At 46.3% G+C, this 16649-nt stretch overlaps 1 protein-coding gene across 2 annotated transcripts in view; it reads right to left on the bottom strand.

The window, feature by feature from the left end:
• Window positions 1-16649, bottom strand: part of LOC146812212 (protein-glutamine gamma-glutamyltransferase E-like) — a 240122-nt gene that overhangs the window by 200387 nt on the left and 23086 nt on the right. The window contains exon 1 of one of the 2 annotated variants that reach the window (XM_085619242.1): window positions 5557-5600. The exons of the other annotated variant lie outside the window; for it this stretch is intronic. The gene's annotated coding sequence lies outside the window, so the exon portion shown is untranslated. Of the gene's footprint in view, window positions 1-5556; window positions 5601-16649 lie in introns of those variants that run through there. 2 annotated transcript variants of the gene reach the window in all.

Here is a 16649-nt window from a genome sequence, read left to right on the forward strand (position 1 = left end):
CCCGCACGGAGTGCTTGGTGCTGGCAACAACTTGAACAGTGGACACCAGTGCAATGGAAATAGAAAACACCTGCAAACAGATTCAACTGCTGAGCATCATGGAGGGAGCTGTAGCAAGTACAGAGGTCACCCAACATACAAACAGAAGTGTCCGTGAGTTTCAATGCGCTGCGGTTGGGTCCCCAGAGCTGAGTGTGCTCATGTAAAGAAAATGTCTAGGATTGTGTCCCTTCTGGACATTCCTGATGCAGCTGCAGTTGGGGGGGGGGTGTCACACCAGCATCATCTTCCTCATCGTCCCAGGTCTCCCATACTGCCTGAGGTGACATTGCTGCGTGAGCTCTCCACAGCACATAACCAAAATAGTAATGGACGATGCTTCATGGTGCACAGAGCTAGTGGCACCTGGAGTGCTGTACAGGGGATCAGGCAGAAAATGGCATCCACGACAGGTGCGGGCAACTTCATTAATCTGCGAGTACGACCATTTTGACACTTGCAGTTGGCAGTTGGAGTTGGTCCTGGCGGGGGTGGCGTGTGCCTCCTGCGGTGATGCGACGTCGGGCCAGACAGGACTCAATTTGATGTGTGAGCCCTGGTGGGCCGCATTTGAGGCTGGAGGCAGCAGACAGAGCAGGGCCACAGACACATGGCATTGATGACCCCAAGGCCATCGCCACAGAGGCCATCCAACATCTCAGAAGAAGGGGTCCCGAACCTGACCAGCACAGAGTTAGTGGCCCCGGATCTACTGCGGCCAGCACAGGCACCCCACCACGGGACGGTGACTTGCAGTGCAGTCAGATGGGCCACGCGAGCTGAGAGGGTCCTCATCAATGTCCGAGGTATATGTGGCGGAGGGTTGCGGGGGACAGTGGAAGGTGTCCTCCAGGGCATGATGCAGAGGGTGGAAGCTGTCCGGAAGCAGCAAATGGAGGAGTGGAATGCCACGGCATCGTTTTAGCCACAAAGTCAGTATCACCGACATGATGGCGAGGACAACCCCAAGTCCATGGACTCAGTCGCCACCATAGTTCAACCAGAAAGTGTCCATGGGTCTCGGAGAACAGACTTAGTGGCACCAGGGCTGAAAGGGGATGTAGTCTGCGCTGAGGCCTGTACAATGACATCAAGTCAGCCATAAATAAATCAAGACTGAATTGCATAGTGTGACCTACTCGACCGCAGTGGAGGCCTGAGGCAGTGCTCAGCGCGGTCCAGCGAGCTCCTCCTGGAACTCTAACACATGACGTTGAAATTACATTTGGGGGTGACTTGTGGTTGACGGAGGCAAAAGAACCATAGCCGAGTGGGTGTTCAGTCAGCGACGATGACGTGTCTTGTCTGGTACGGGCTGGATTGGATTGGCGTGAGGCCTGCTGGACCACAGTGTAGGCCGAGTGCGTAGTTATCAAGGGCCCACAGACATGTGTGGTTGGGATGTCAAGCACATAGTTGGTGTCACCACATCGAAAGGAGTACAGTAATGTAAAGCCTGCATTAATGTGCATTCTCGGACAATCTATGATCAAGACTCAGTCCCAAATGTGTGACCTACTCGCCCGCAGCATATGCCGGACTCAACGGTCAGCAAGGGCCCACAGCCACGTGTCGTTGTCTTGCGATCCACAGAGTTAGTGACACCAGGGCAGTTGTCGGTAGTGTTCAATCACCGTAACAATGATACTTTTACCCTCCGGACTGAAACGCGTCATCCTCTTACACCTCTCCTTGCGTGCAATGATATGTACTCTGCCATTGATAAATCAAGACTCAGTCCCACATGTGCGAACGACTCGAACGCAGCGTGGCCCGAGGGCAGTGGTCCGTGTGGTCCCACGGACACCTGTGGATGGACTGCTATGCACAGACTTGGTACACCACATCGATGGGAGTATGGTGAAATAAAATCTGCCATAATTGATGTTCTCAGCCATAGTGTACTCAAGACTCAGTTCCAAATGTGTGACCTACTTTTCTGCTGTGCATGCAGGTGGAGTACCTCAACTAGAAGGGAGTACAGCGGACCGGTGTTGCGAAGGCCGTGATGGTCTAAGGAGGCTGCCAGGTTCACAGCACTCTGGCTTGGAGCTTGCACTGGCACATGGTGGGCCCTCATCGACACACGCCGGTGTCGGCATGTGTGCATTGAGGCCTGGGTGCGCCGGGCCTGGTGGGCCTGGTAGGACTGGTACGGGGCCCTGCGGCCCAGGGTGCAGCATGCACACAGGAATGCAGGCAACGCCGCTCACGGCATCGGTGTCGGCCTTGGGGTGAGGGGGGCTGCCCTGGCAGAGTCGTTGGGCATTCCGGAAGAGGACCACGCCCAGAGATATGTGCTTTTTATTCACACCCCTACGCGTGCCTGGCATACGCCGGGCCAGCCCACTCTGCTCATGCTTACAGGGGGGACGTAACAAGCTACATTTCCAGGATCTTCCCCACTGGCTGGGATGACATGGTTGCGTCCACTGTCCACTGCACTCCATACACCAGCGGTGTATGTCGACATGGATATGTGTGTGGTCTGCATACTGCACTCTGGCCATCGCTTTGACGCCACACTTGGCATTGTTTACATTGTCATTCATCGGTCAGTTGCCTCCTTCGCACATGCCTGGTCCCCACCTCTTCCCACAATCTGCTATCATGTGGCTGAGGTGCCATGCATTTGATGGCTTATGTGCATGGCTGGCTCAGGTTGCCATAGTGAGTTATGCTGTCGAGTCTGGTGGGTGGGCATGTTGTTTGTCATGTTTTATGTGAGTTTGTGACGTGTGCATTCCCAGTGTTGTGAGTTGCATGGTTGAGGAGTTGAGGTGTGTGGTGTGTTCATTTGGTACTTGCCAACGAGCAGCGCATTTACGTAGGTGCCAGCCAGGAAGCGCCGGGTGATGATGGGCTGTCGGAAGATGTAGGACTCATGCAGTCGGAATAGGTGGTTGGCGTCAAGGTTGGTGGAGATTCCCAGGTGGTCCACTATTGCCTGCACTGTGATGGTTTGCGTGTGCTTTCGGTTGCGGTATTGTGTGCAGTGTCACCAGGGGGCACAAGTAGGACATGTGTGCATTCAATTGCCCCCTGACACATGAGGGAATCCAGCCATGGCTTTGATGCCTTGCTTGGTCTACAACTGTTCCTGCACAGTGTGTGGGAAGGATTGGTAGTGTGGTACCAAGCTGATGATGGCATCCAAGACAGTTGGGGGGGCTTGAATGTGGCTGGCTGTGAGACTCCTTGGACTCTGGAGGTTGTTGGTTAGCAGTTCCCAGAGGCCAACAAGTGCGGCACTGTCAGCAGCTTTTTCTGCGGAAGGATGTTGGTTGTCCGCTGTGTTGGTACCATCGGCCTGTGGGCAATGGTGGTCAGGATGCGTAGGATGGTTGTCCTTTTGAGTCTGTGGTGGGCAGTGACGTTCCCAGGTGTTGAGTCTGTGAGGTTGGTGCGTTTTCAGCAGGCCGCTGTCTTTGTCTGCGCTGCCTCAGTGTTGGTCCGATCACGGGGCAGAGTGGTCAGGGGGCCTGGGGGTGGTGACTGTGGGTGTTGTTGCCCTATTGGGGCTCGGGGCTGCATGTTCAGTTGCCCGGATGCATCTTTTTTTGTTCTTCATGTTTGGCTCTGGGCTGTGCTCCCTTGTCTGTTGCCGGTAGTTGTCTGACTTTGCACCAGGTCAGAGCAGGTGTTAATTTCCTGCTGCTAACGCGCCTTATCGCATGTTTTGTGATCTTATTGCCGATCTGGCTGGTCGTTGAGACTGTTGTGGAGTGGTGTTGTCGTGGCTTTTAATGCATCAATTAAAAAAAGACATATTACCTCTGAAGAAGTGGTATCAAATAGGACTGGGAATGTGTGAAGTGAAAAGTGATATATAATTGTCAAAGCACCACAACCACGGCTAATAGTATTGGTCTTTTTTCATGATATTTAATTGAATGAGACCTAAAAAACAATACCTATTCAATCACAGAGAGAAAAGAAAGTATGTTTATCCATGACATTATATTACAAAGATTTGTGCTGGAGGAGGGGCTGAACATTCAAAAGTAACTAAGTCAATGCTTTGTAAGCCTTGTGAAGAGTGTTGAGGGTAGAAGCTTGCTCACATAAAAATGCCAAACTGACAGCCTCAATGGAAAGAAACTATCAGGGGCAGATTGAAATTACCATACCAAGGGGTGCAGGCCTAGAAGCTGGTCTTGAGTGCAGCAATATGCTAAGGTAGAGCCAAAGGTGCTGGCAGTGGGCACAGCCAGGTTGCGGACAGGCATGGTCAGCTTTACCTTTAGCACTCCTTCAACCCGCTGCAGGTGCCATATTGGTACAGGGAAGGGTGAGCCCTGCCAGGAATCTGTACAACACTGCAAGGAGCTTGTTAGTATGAAATGAGGGAGGAAAAAAACATACAAAAGCGGAAGCCCAACCAATCCCGAAATGAGATGAAGTTCCCTTGCGCCTTGATGTTACAGGGAAACAAAATCAATATAAAGAAGACGTGAGAACCTGCACAAAAAAATAGAAGTGTAACTAAACTTTCAACGCACTGACAGGCTTAATTTTTTTTTTAAACAAATCAAAATATATAGAAGGCCATAAGGGGCCTGGTACCCACGATATAAAGCAGTCCAAATTATTGCTAAATGAAATGGAAGTATGCTTAGTGCCAGAGTTAGGGGCAGCCTACTCATGAACCCTGAAACGTTAAGCAGCTGTTCCTCCTCACAGACTTCCAGCCTCCCACAATGAGTTAGGACTTTTAAAGCCTTAAGTCTCACTCAATCAATCAGTCCTCTTACTATTCACTAACAGCAAGCTCCCAGAAAAATTCCTACAGAGCCCACCAGCGATGCTGCCACTCAGAAGCAGCACTTGATTCGCCACCATGATGCCAATCTTGTCACTTACTACTAATAGCCTTAGACTCTTCCAATGTCTATTTAATGTAACTTCAGATGCCAGCAACTGTCCCGAGTCTGAGACTTCTGAATTTACAAGAGACCACGCACAACATTTTTAAAACATTACTTAAACCTGCTTTCAAATTTGAGCATGGGGTCTCTAAATTACTTTTCAGCTAGAGACTTCAACTTCCTTTTCAACATACGAAAACCAAATGTACAGTATAGTCATAATCGTTTTCCCTTTCCACTAGAATCAACATATGTGGTTCATTGAATTTTTGACCCCCTTCAGTAGCATCCCCTGCAAATATTTCCTTTACCTCAACACCACCTAAGGAAATACCCTGATTTACAAGACCCCAGAATGACATCTTCGTTCTTCAATAACATTGCTTCTGCCTACCTGAAAAATGTATCCAAATTCTGCATCACATGATTTGCTCTATGCAACATCAACATTTGGGGAAACAATAAGCAACATTTTTTATGTGGTGATTTTGCTAATATTCCAAATTTCACCTTTTACCCAAGCAGTAGAAACCAACTCCTTCAAGTGGTCATTCATTCATCTTAATTTGAATGTATGATCTCTGAATCAATCATAACACAATTTCTCTAATTTACAGGTTGGATCCCCATGAAAATACTTATCACATACCTGGCTTAATCTCTTGGCAGAATCTTTCTCTGACTTCTTCAAGGCCTCCTAAAAAAGGGATTCTTTCCATTATCATGCATACCAAAGTTTAGGTGCATCCTATGCTTTCTGCCATCATGTTCATAAGGTTGTAGTAGTCCCATATTACTTGTCGCTTGCATTTGCCAATGAGACACTTTACCAGAAGATTGTCTTAAATTAAAATTGTGTCCTAAAATATTGTCCACAAAAACATCAACCCACTGGAATTAATAACAGACAATCTATATCCAATCTGTATATGTTTGCAAAAGATATGTAGGACCCAATATTTATGTCAGACAATAGTTTTACAGATCATATTCTGACATGTAAGCAACTTGGGGTGACTTTCGGCCTCTTCAAGCGAAAATCATGAGGCTGAGTTTCAATGAACTTGAAGGGCAAGGGAAAGTTGAAATCAGGCAGTGGTCAGAACATATCGGTCAGACAGTGATTTCTTAAGGAGATGCATTTTGATGATTTGGTTCAAGAGGTGTCTGATAACTTCAAAGTGAAAGGAGACTTTGGCTGTGAAGGTATGATCTACTGTAGCATGATAAGGAACTAGTTCATGGACTTGGATGAGCAGGGGGTCTACAGGCAGTTTATGTGCTTCAATTGTTTAGCCAACCTGGAAAACCCCTCCATGTTTTTTAGATAGAGTGTGGTTACTGAGGATTAAGGTTGAAGTGATAACAGAAGTTCTCACGGTGGTAATGGTTTTACAGGGTGTCAAGGTTGGTCAGCTCCCGATACTGAAAATCTTCCATGCTTGGTCAGGATACCTTAGTGAGGTATGCCTTTTTGGCTCTCTTAAACTCTTTGCTAGATTGTGTTCCATTTACATGTTGTAAATAATATCTTACACCATCTGAAAATCCTCAAGCTGGAATTTTAACAGCATGCCCTGTGGTGTTGCCTCTGCATGACGTTGAGCAACAAGTCTCTGAAGCAGGCCATTGTCTTTTTGAGGCATGCGTGCATGGTGACAGATAAATGTGTAGGATGGCTTGAGAGCAATAGTTTTCCTATACTTCAGAGCACTGGCTAAACAAAGATTCACTGTGCTGCTAACTAGCTACCCTACAATGCATAGCTTTAATCTGAAAATATGGGACATACATTGTGTGCTGTCTTCACCAATACTAAACTTCTGTAATTTTTTGGGTGATTTTGTTTTATTATTTTGCCTCCATAAGGAAGAAGCATGTACTTTTTTTCCTGAGCTTGTAGGAGTTTCTCTCAGAACATCGTTAATTATGCCACAATTTATGTTAAATGTTCTCATTAGAAAGTGGTCCTTCATCGCGTGAAATGTGTTTGACCAGGTACTATACCGCCTTAGATAGAAGGCATCAAGTGAAAGTTAATATCCTTCTATTGGAATTGTTCTGGCATCTTTTTGTTCTGGCCTAAAGGCATTTTGGCTGTCTGCCGTTCCTAAGGAACAAGAACAAATATTAATACAGAAAACTAATGATAACTATACCTCACGGTGCCTGCCAAATGTTTCTGGGATTTACAGGGGGGCACCATATGGCCCCCTCCAGTCCGCAACCGAAGGCAGCGGAAGGTGGAGGGTGCCCAAAGTCGCTTTCTGACAGGCTTTGCATGTCAGAAAGCCCAACAGGGAAAGCCTGTCGGAAACCAACATCATAATCCAAACTGCTGAAATGCCATCCCTAATGGATTATGTGGCAGTTCTGACTGGCTGACGGACTCTTTGAGCCCATCGGAAGCTAGTCGGATTGATTGGCTGGTTTGGACTCCGACTGCCGTCATTGAAATACGGCGGTCGAACTTCAAACCAAGGATGAAGGTAGGTAAGCCTCCGACGAGTGTTTCGATGCTTACCGAACGACATCCTAATCAGGCCCCATGTGGCATGACGATCAGCAACATCTCCAGGATTTGTGGGACTCTGTCCAAGATATATTTTAAGGCTCCCTACATCAAGAAACTTGAAATTTGTTACCTCCTTTCGGGTCATTCATGCCCTTGTGCATATTGAAAACAATAACTGCCAAAAGTTGACGCTATCTGCTGTCTACCCACTCAATAGGGCCAAAAGAAAGCTCGAACAAGCATTGCTACAGAAAATTCCTTTTTAAATTTTGATGTAGATATTTTTACTTGCAACTTGCAGCAACATTTTATGTGGAATACAGTGTCCAGCCAGCTTGTTAGTCCCATTGTATGAAAAACACACTAAGGGAAAATGGTTAGATGTCTAATGGACTAGTGCATAATATTAAAGTATGCATATGCACATTGTAGCTTTAGATGCTGAATATTTGTAGCTACAAATACATGCTCCCTCACTGCTGATGCTCTTGCTACAAAAGTGAAAATCAACGCCCTTATTTGAGGTTTTTCTTTATTTCATTGGTTAAACAATTGAATACATTTCTCTTAATTTCTTCCCCTCTTTATATGACTGTGCTGAGTATTAGGACTGGGCAGGATAAAAGAGGATACAAGAGATGGCTATAGACGTATGTGAAACAGTATAGCGAGTGACATAAAGTAGAGGAAGAAGGGGGTAGAGAGAGATTATGTAGAACAATATGTGTGGTAGGGAGAGAAGTAAAGTATATAAAGAAAGGTGAGGTAGCCAGAATGTAAGATAAGCAGAGGTAGAAAAAGGAAGATGTAGGTACATAAAAAGGGACATAGAAATGTGTAAGGTTTTAGAGTGTGTTAGAGAGTTATAGGGAGAAGAAAATGTAGAGAGTGGCAGAGCAGTACTGTACTCCAAGGTGTGAGGTAGAGAGAGAGGAAATGTAGGAATAGAGATGAATTAGAGAAAGGTAAAGGCAGTGAAATATTGCCATGGATAGAAAGAAGTGAGAAAACCAAAGAGATGCTTGGCTGAGTGAGAGCAAAATAGGAAGAGATATAGCAAAACTGGTGAGGTAAATAGTAGTGAGGAATAGGGAAAGGTGGAGAGAGGGGGTGAAGAATAGAAAGATAAATGTGATGTAGAACAAAAAGAGGAAGCTGAGAGACATACTTGAAATAGAGAAAGAGAGGTGAGGTTTATACAAAGGTGGTGAGTTGTGAGATTGAAAAAGAGGAAAAGATGATGAGGTAGAGAGATCTATAATGAAAGAGGTTGAGAGAGATAATTGTGGTGGAGGGGTGAATGACAGAGAGAACAAGATAGGTTTAGAGAGACAAAGACTTTAATGATAGAGAGAAAAAGGTAGCCATAAAGAAATAGAGGTATCCAGAAAGATGTACGATATTCATAGAGGGAAAGGAACAGAAACTGAGGAAAAAAGAGAACAAGTAGTTGGAGAGGTGAGTGAAGTAGTGACCGAATGGTGAGATAAATTGAGAGGTTAGGTAGTCAGCGAGAAAGCAGGGAATATAGAGAGATGAGACAGTGAGGGGGCTGTCAGGTAACTAGATAGAGCTAGAGAGGTAAGAGGGAGTGGTGTAGTAGAGAAAGGGCTGAGAGAGAAGTATAGAGAGGTAAGGTATTAGAGATTTGACGAGAGAGAGATGAGGCAAGGATAGAGATGAGGTTTAGTAGGTGGAGGAGAGATACAGGGAGGCCAGATGGAAAAACCGTACTGAGATAGAGAGAGAAATAAGATACAGGCTTCAGGTAGCGAGTCACAGATATAGATATATGCACAGAGGGTGATAGAATGAGGCAGAGAGAGATGAAGTCAAGTGAGACAGATGTGAGGGAGACAAATATGAGATAGAGAGATCTGAAATTGAGAGGGAGCATGAAGGTACATGGAGAAATAGAGTTAGAGGTTAGGAGAGATGACTAAAGGTAGAAGATGAGAGGTGAAGTATGGAGAGAGAAATGACAGTAAGAGTATTCTTTCATTTAAATGACACCAACTGCCCGAGAATGCAAGAGTTTAGGCTGGGCAGGTCAGGCATTCACGCTAAGGGGCAGGTTTATTTTTAGCGCAACACAGGACAGCAACCAAAATTGCTGCATGGAGGTTTGCAAGGGGTGAAAGCAGAGCAGCACCACATTTCTTTTATTATTGCTGATGCTCATTACCCTGCACTAGCGCTTAACCTTTGCATCATGGTGCCAAGGTGTAGGAAGCTGGCTCTGTATATACTATACCAAAGTGAGGTATAGTGTGCACAGAGTCCAGTGGAACCCCAAAGGTAGGCAGAGGTAAAGTTAGGTAGCACCTCACTCTAAATTTGTGGTATTGTGGTCGAGCAGTAAGGCGGTATCGGAGGGCACTGTTAAGCATTTGTTGTAAACACTCAGTCAGCAAATGAATTCACACACTCAATGACTGAACTTCAGATCAATTGATTTTGTGTCAAAAATATTCTTTAATGATATTTTGTTTCCTAGAAACAAACAAGCCTGGCACAGGTAAGTGATAAGTACTTTGCAGTAAATATACAGATTGTAACACAGTTTGGATTGCAATTGTAAATGTACTTTGAGTTGATTACAGTAGTGTTACTGATAATTCAGTGCTTTTCAGAATACAGTACATATACTTTGTACGTAAAATTGTTTTTGTTAAACAGTACAATTTTAAAGAATTTGTTTATGTTTTCAAACTCCACACAAAAACTTTTCACAGAAAAACAATCAATGTTGTCCTATGGAGGAAAATAGTGTTATCGGTTTTGAGCTAAGTATTTGGTAGTGGGAGTTGAGGTTCTGGGGGTAGACTCAGGGGTCCACCAGGGTCAAGATTGCACTCTAGTTACAACCTCAGAGGCACTAGGGTGCAGAGTACTGAGGCCTAATGTTATCCAATAGGGAATAGGGTGCCTCTGGTTGGTGGCTGCTGGCAAGCAGTCCACTTGGTTGTGGGAGCAAAGATCCTGGACTTTAGCTCAGGGCAAATTGGGAAACAAAGTAGCACCAAAGGATCACCCTCAGCGGCACTAAGGCGGCCGGGTGCAGGTTGCTGTTTCAACGTCGCGCCCTTTTGTTTTCAATGGGGAACCTCCAGTTTGCAAAGGCACTGCAGGCTTGGGGACGAAGGTCTTCTGGATGCAACCACCACTTCGATAGGTAAGTTGGGAAGTTAGGAGTTCATTAGGCACTGTCGGTTTGGGAACCCAAGGCCATGAGGCGTCGGGTGCAGGGATGCGTTTTGGTGTCCGATCTTCTTACCAGCTCCTGGTCACGGTTGGGGGACCTTCTGGATTTAGGCTCCCGGCTTCGGCTGGAGGCTTGAGAAAGGTCAGGGGTTGCTGGATCTCGGGTCAGGATCAGCAGAGTGACCGCCTGGTGATGTTTGCCCACTCAAGCTCGGGTCGTGGACGGCGGGTGCAGAGTGGGGCAGATTTGCGGTGTCCGGCCGGAGCCAGAGGATGCAGATGAACAAATCCGGTGTTCACAGGAGAAAAATTCTTTGGGCTTGAAGGCAGGTAGTTCCTCAGGGTTTTCAAGGTTGCTGGCTTCAGAACACAACAGGAATTTTGCAGAAGCAGGTTAGAGGGGGAGACAGTCCGGTAGGGCTAGGGCCAAGTCAGTCGGCATCTTCCTCTTGTTAGCTGCTGCACAGCTGTTCGGTCCTTCTTCTTCTTCTTCTTCTTGTAGTTTCTTCTTGTCTGCTTTTATGGTTCAGGGCTTCCCCCTAGGTACTGTATTTAGGGGGCGTTTTAGGGGTCTTGACGTCAGTAGGCAATGGGCTACTGACCTTAGGGTGACTACACCCTTGGTATGCTCTCCCCACGTCGGAGGGTGAGAACAATCCCTAATCCTGATTGGGGAGTGCCTCCCATCTGCAAGATGGTGGGCACTGAAGAGTGGGCTTCACCTCGCCTCCCCCACATGAGGGTTGGAGTTGGCAGAGGTGGGCACACCTTCTGGGCTGGCTTGTTTTTCCACCTGTCTTCCCGCTGAAAAGGAGGGGAGACAGGAAGGGGGCATGCTCCTGATAGCAGGAGAGGATGAGGATTGCATTACAAAGCCTGCCAGGCCTTTGAAGCTCCCCTGCCACAGATGGCTCTTCCTGGCCTGGGGGAGGTGTTAACACCTCCGCCCAGGAAAGGCTTTGTTTCTGGGCTCAGGGAGCGAAGGCTCCCACCCTAGGGGTCCAGAAACATGTCTCGTGGTGGCAGGCTGGTGTGTAACAGTCAGGTAACCCACCAGAGGCTGGTGGTTTTTCAGGGGCATCTCCAGGATACCCTCTGTGTGCATTTTTCATTAAATCCCACAATGGCATCAGTGTGGGTTTAATGTGCTGAGAAGTTTGATACCGAACTTCTCAGTTTTCAGTGTAGCCATTATGGTGCTGTTTAGTTCGTAATGACAAGCTCCCAGTACCATATACTCTTAATGGCAGCACTGCACTTACAATGTCTAAGAATGGACTTAAACACTGTTGGGGTACAGTGCTCATGCACCTATACCCTCATCAGTGGCATACGGCACCCAGCTAGAGGGGTGACTGATCTATGACAGGGCAGTGGGTTGTAGGCATGGCACACAGGATGTGTGCCATGTCGACTCTTCACTTTGTTCTGCACCAAAACAGGCAGCCTGCAAAGACAGTATGTGTGTGTAAAGGTACAGGGCCTCTAAGGGTGGCACAATAAGTGCTGCAGCCCTTAGAGGTCTTTTCTGGTCACAGTGCCCTGGGTTCCAGTGGTACCATTTACCAGAGGCTGACACGTGGCTAGAGATGCCAATTGGGTTAGTTTTGGGAAAATAACACAGGCCCTGGAAACCTGATTGGCAGGGACCCAGGGCACATCAAGTAAAAGTGCATCAGTAGTCTGGCAAAAAGTTGGGGGGTTACTGCAACAGAAACCCACTTTCCTACACAAGCCCCCCAGCCCAAAGGCCAGGGTACTCAGCCAAAGCTGAGAGAGTCTTCCTAGTCTTTCATGTGAGGATGAGTAGAGGAAGTGGTTTGAAATTTGCAGGGCCTACTCTGCCTTACATCCTTCTGTCCAGGTCAGTCCCTTTGGAGAGCTGGCCTACCTCAACAGTTTCAGGACCTAATTCCCAATGCTTTTTACCTAGATCTTTAGTGTCTTCACCCTATCTTTTTAGTTTGGGTTCAGATGTGCCTACCTCTGCAAATTCCACCGTAGCTAGGGAAAGCCCAGCTTACACACAGAGGTTACCCACAGCTTGAGCAACCCCACCATGACCAAAAGGGTCAGCGGGCCTAACTTGCTATTTTGGCAGGGGGCTAGGCCCCCATGCCAAGGACAGGGCTGCCATGAAGGCTAACACCCAGCAGAGGCTACTGACAGCTGTCAGTGCCCAGAACCACACCTTTAGCTCTTCACTGGTAGGTGAAGTAGCTAACTTATAGGCGTCTTTAGGTGTGGGGGGGCCTGTCTGCTGTTTTAGGGTGGGGGGTCACTACACTTGGTAGTGACCACCCTTCTTCCACTCTCTGTTCTGCCAGCTGAGGAGCCACCAATTCAGGCTGGACCTTTGCTTGAGTAGTCAGGTCTTTTTTGGCTATGGGGAACTTCACCTGTGCCAATTGTGGAGTTCTCCCTTACTGGGATAGAATCCCTCTGGCCCACTGGAACTGTGGCTAACAGTTGCCCACCTTTCCTACACTGCTTATTCTTTTTCTTTTGGGGCTTAGCTGCACTAACTGCAGGTTGAGCCCCCCCAGGTTTCTTGGGTGAGGTCTGGCATTGGACAAGTACCCCTCTTTGGGTCAGACCAACCTCTGGGTGGTCATTCCCAAGGAGACAATCAAGGGGGAGGTCTTTACTGACTACCACCTCCCTCCATCTAAGGGACCCAGCTATATCTAGGAGCACTACAGCCACAGGCCTAACAGTGACACCCCCTGGGACAGTCGTTACTCTTTTTGTTTCCCCTGGGATATACTGGTTTGAGAGAACCAACCTGCCATGCACCACAATGTGACTGGCACAGGTATCTCTCAGGGCAAGGGCTGGGATTCCATTCACCAGTAAGTGGTGGAAGTGTCTACTTTCCTCTGGAATCTCCAACTTGCCTTTTGTACCCATTTTCCAGTTGTAGGCTATGAGGGCTTCCTCATCTGAGGAATCACCCTCTAAAGCTACACTGGCAATCCCTGGAGCTATACTAGGGGCTTTAATATTTTTAGGACAACTAGGGTTCTTGGTGTGGTATCCTGCCTTTTAGCAGTTGTAACACCATACCCTGTTGGGATCCCAATTCTTACCTTGGTACCCAGTTTTAGTTTATGAGGTGTCTTTGGGCCCTCCCTCCTGGTCAGGTGTTTGGGGGTCTACCTGGGACTCCTTACTTTTATCTTTTAGAGGCTCACTGTCTTTCCTCTGGGGAGGTTTTATAACCCCTTCCTTTAGGTCATCCGCAGTGGACGCCCTAGTTACCCTTGTCTTGACCAAATGGTCCGCCTTCATTCCCAATTCTTGGGGAGAAATTGGATCTAGGTCTTCCAAATACTGATGCAACTTTTCATCAATGAAATTACTTAATATGTGTTCTTTCATAAACAAATTATAAAGACCATCATAATATTGCACTTTGTTTCCAGTCAACCACCCATCTAGTGTTTTAACTGAGTAGTCTAGAAATTCCAACCAGGGCTGACTCTGGGTTTTCTGAGCCCCCCTGAATCTAATTTTATACTCCTTAGTTATGAGTCCAAATCCCTCAATCAGAGTTCTCTTTATGAGGTCATAAGACCCAGCATCTGCCCCACTAAGGGTCAGATGTCAGTCTCTGCACTTACCAGTGAACAGTTCCCAAAGGAGTGCCCCCTAACGAGTTTTCTTCACTCTTCTGGCTTCACAAGCCTTCTCAAAGGCTGTGAACCATGTTGTGATACTGTCACTCTCTTCATATGTAGGGACAATCCCTTTGGTGATTTTAGGATCATAAGATTGCTCTTTATCCTTATTATGTAAGTTTCTGCCACCATTGATGGGTGATAGGCCCATCTCTGCTCTCTCTCTTTCTAGAGCCAGCAACCTGGTCTCTAGATCTAGTCTTTTGGTCAGCCTTACTAAAAGCCTGCCCTCCACACTGAGGCTCTCCTCAATCTCCTCAGCGGTATCTGACCCACCTGTGTGGGATCTAGGTGAGAGGTTGATTCTTGGAGTCAGGGGTGCTTGGACCCTTTTCTTCCTAGGAAGTGGAGGGGGTTGATCTACCAGGTCATCCCCTTCCTCTCCTTCCTCATCTGACTGGTCTCCCCCATTTTCAGAAGGGTGGTCCTTAGCATACCCAGCCAACAGCTCCTGGAGCTTTTGTTTTGGGGGATGGGAACTGGTAGCTATGTTTTTAATTTTAAGTAGGGGCCTTAACTCCTTAAAAGACAAGTGAAGGTAAGGGGTGAGGTCGAGCTCCTCAATCAAGTCCTCTATGTCATTGTGGTTATTTTCACTAACAGCTGGTTTCTTGTTTTGAGACATAGTTTAAAAAACTTCTAACCCCTCTAACTCTACCTTCAGTGACTTACTTTTAGTTTTCTAAAATTCTAAAGGGACTTAACCAAGGCCCTGACAAAACCTTGCCAATTTGAAAAATCAGAATTCTAAAGACAATTTAAGAGTTCTGTCGTGGGATCAGGTGGTACCCAATTAGTCCAACAAATGCAAATTTGTATATCCCACCACTGATCCACCAATGTAGGAAGCTGGCTCTGTATATACTATACCAAAGTGAGGTATAGTGTGCAAAGAGTCTAGTGGTACCCCAAAAGTAGGCTCTAGAAATAGGACCTTTATTTTGGCAACTGACCTTGTTTCTTTTGTTGAAAAATAATGTTATAAGCATAAAACATCTTCATGCTTTCTCAGTTACTTGAATGTGCTGTTTTGACAATTTTGAATTAAAAATATATGATTCATGTTTATTTGATGTATTTTTCCTGTGAGTATACATACAAAAATATTTGAAGAATTGGGCTTTATAAGTGACAATATTGTTACAGACTAATTCAGAGACTGCTTATGTTAACTATTAGAGTGCCGAGGTACAACTTTTTGTGTAAAAAATACAATAACGAGTGTCATCTGAATACTCGTTAATCCAACATCCTTGGTAGTGGGATGTTTCTGTCGTTGTTACCTTTAGTGGCACCGTAACTCATAAAAAAATTAAAAAAGAAATTAAAGAAATATACCATTGATGGACTGCTGAGCGGCTGTTTCGACTACCACTACTGTGTTGTGATATTGTAAAAACAATATTGTATTGATCAGTTAAGTGCATTAAAATGCACCATTTTGCTAAATTGTTCCAAAGAAAATTAAATTGGGAACCTCTCACTTCTTCATTAGAAATGTCCCTGGCAATGTTCATCCTCAGCTAGATGCTCTACAAATTAACTATTTGGGATTATCTTTTATTCAAATAACCTGGAAGAGAGGTACAAAGTAGGGGAGGGCATAAATAGCAGATTTCTATGTAGCATAATCATGCAGAAACACACAAACATTCTGCGAGATTATACAGAATTATGCAAAAAGAGACATTTTGGATTTAGTGCGATTTTCTTACTCTAAAAATGCCCCATGGTGCCCAAAATGGACATGAGGATGTAGTTTGCACTAAATGCAACAGAACAAGAATAGCAGTGCGAACAGCTGCTTGCACTTACTAAATGTGCATTTGGGGTAGGATTTGCCCCAACTTATTCCTGGTATTTAGTGCTAATTTCTCAGTGCAGAATGTGCCCTTGCATCCAAAATGGATGTGAGGATACATTGTGTGCTATGAAAATAGAACTAAATGCACCATAACATAAACAGCTGTGAGAGCAGCCACCCGTGCTCTCTAAATGTCAATCAATCAATCAATACATTTATAGAGCGCGCTACTCACCCGTAAGGGTCTCAAGGCGCTGAAGGGAGGGGGGTGCTGCTACTGCTCCAAGAGCTAGGTCTTGAGGTGTTTCCTGAAGGTGAGGTGGTCCTGGGTCAGTCGGAGGTGGGCGGGGAGGGAGTTCCACATCTTGGCCGCCAGGTAGGAGAATGATCTTCCTCCGGTGGTGGTTTTGCGGATCTGTGAGACGGTGGCGAGGGCGAGGCTGGCGGAGCGGAGTTTGCAGGTTGGAGTGTGAAACGTGAGGCGGTTGTTGAGGTATTCAGGGCCTATGTCGTGGAGTGCTTTGTGTGCGTGGGTGAGA

Source organism: Triturus cristatus, chromosome 7 (genome assembly GCF_964204655.1).
Source record: "Triturus cristatus chromosome 7, aTriCri1.1, whole genome shotgun sequence".
Lineage (NCBI taxonomy): Eukaryota > Metazoa > Chordata > Amphibia > Caudata > Salamandridae > Triturus > Triturus cristatus.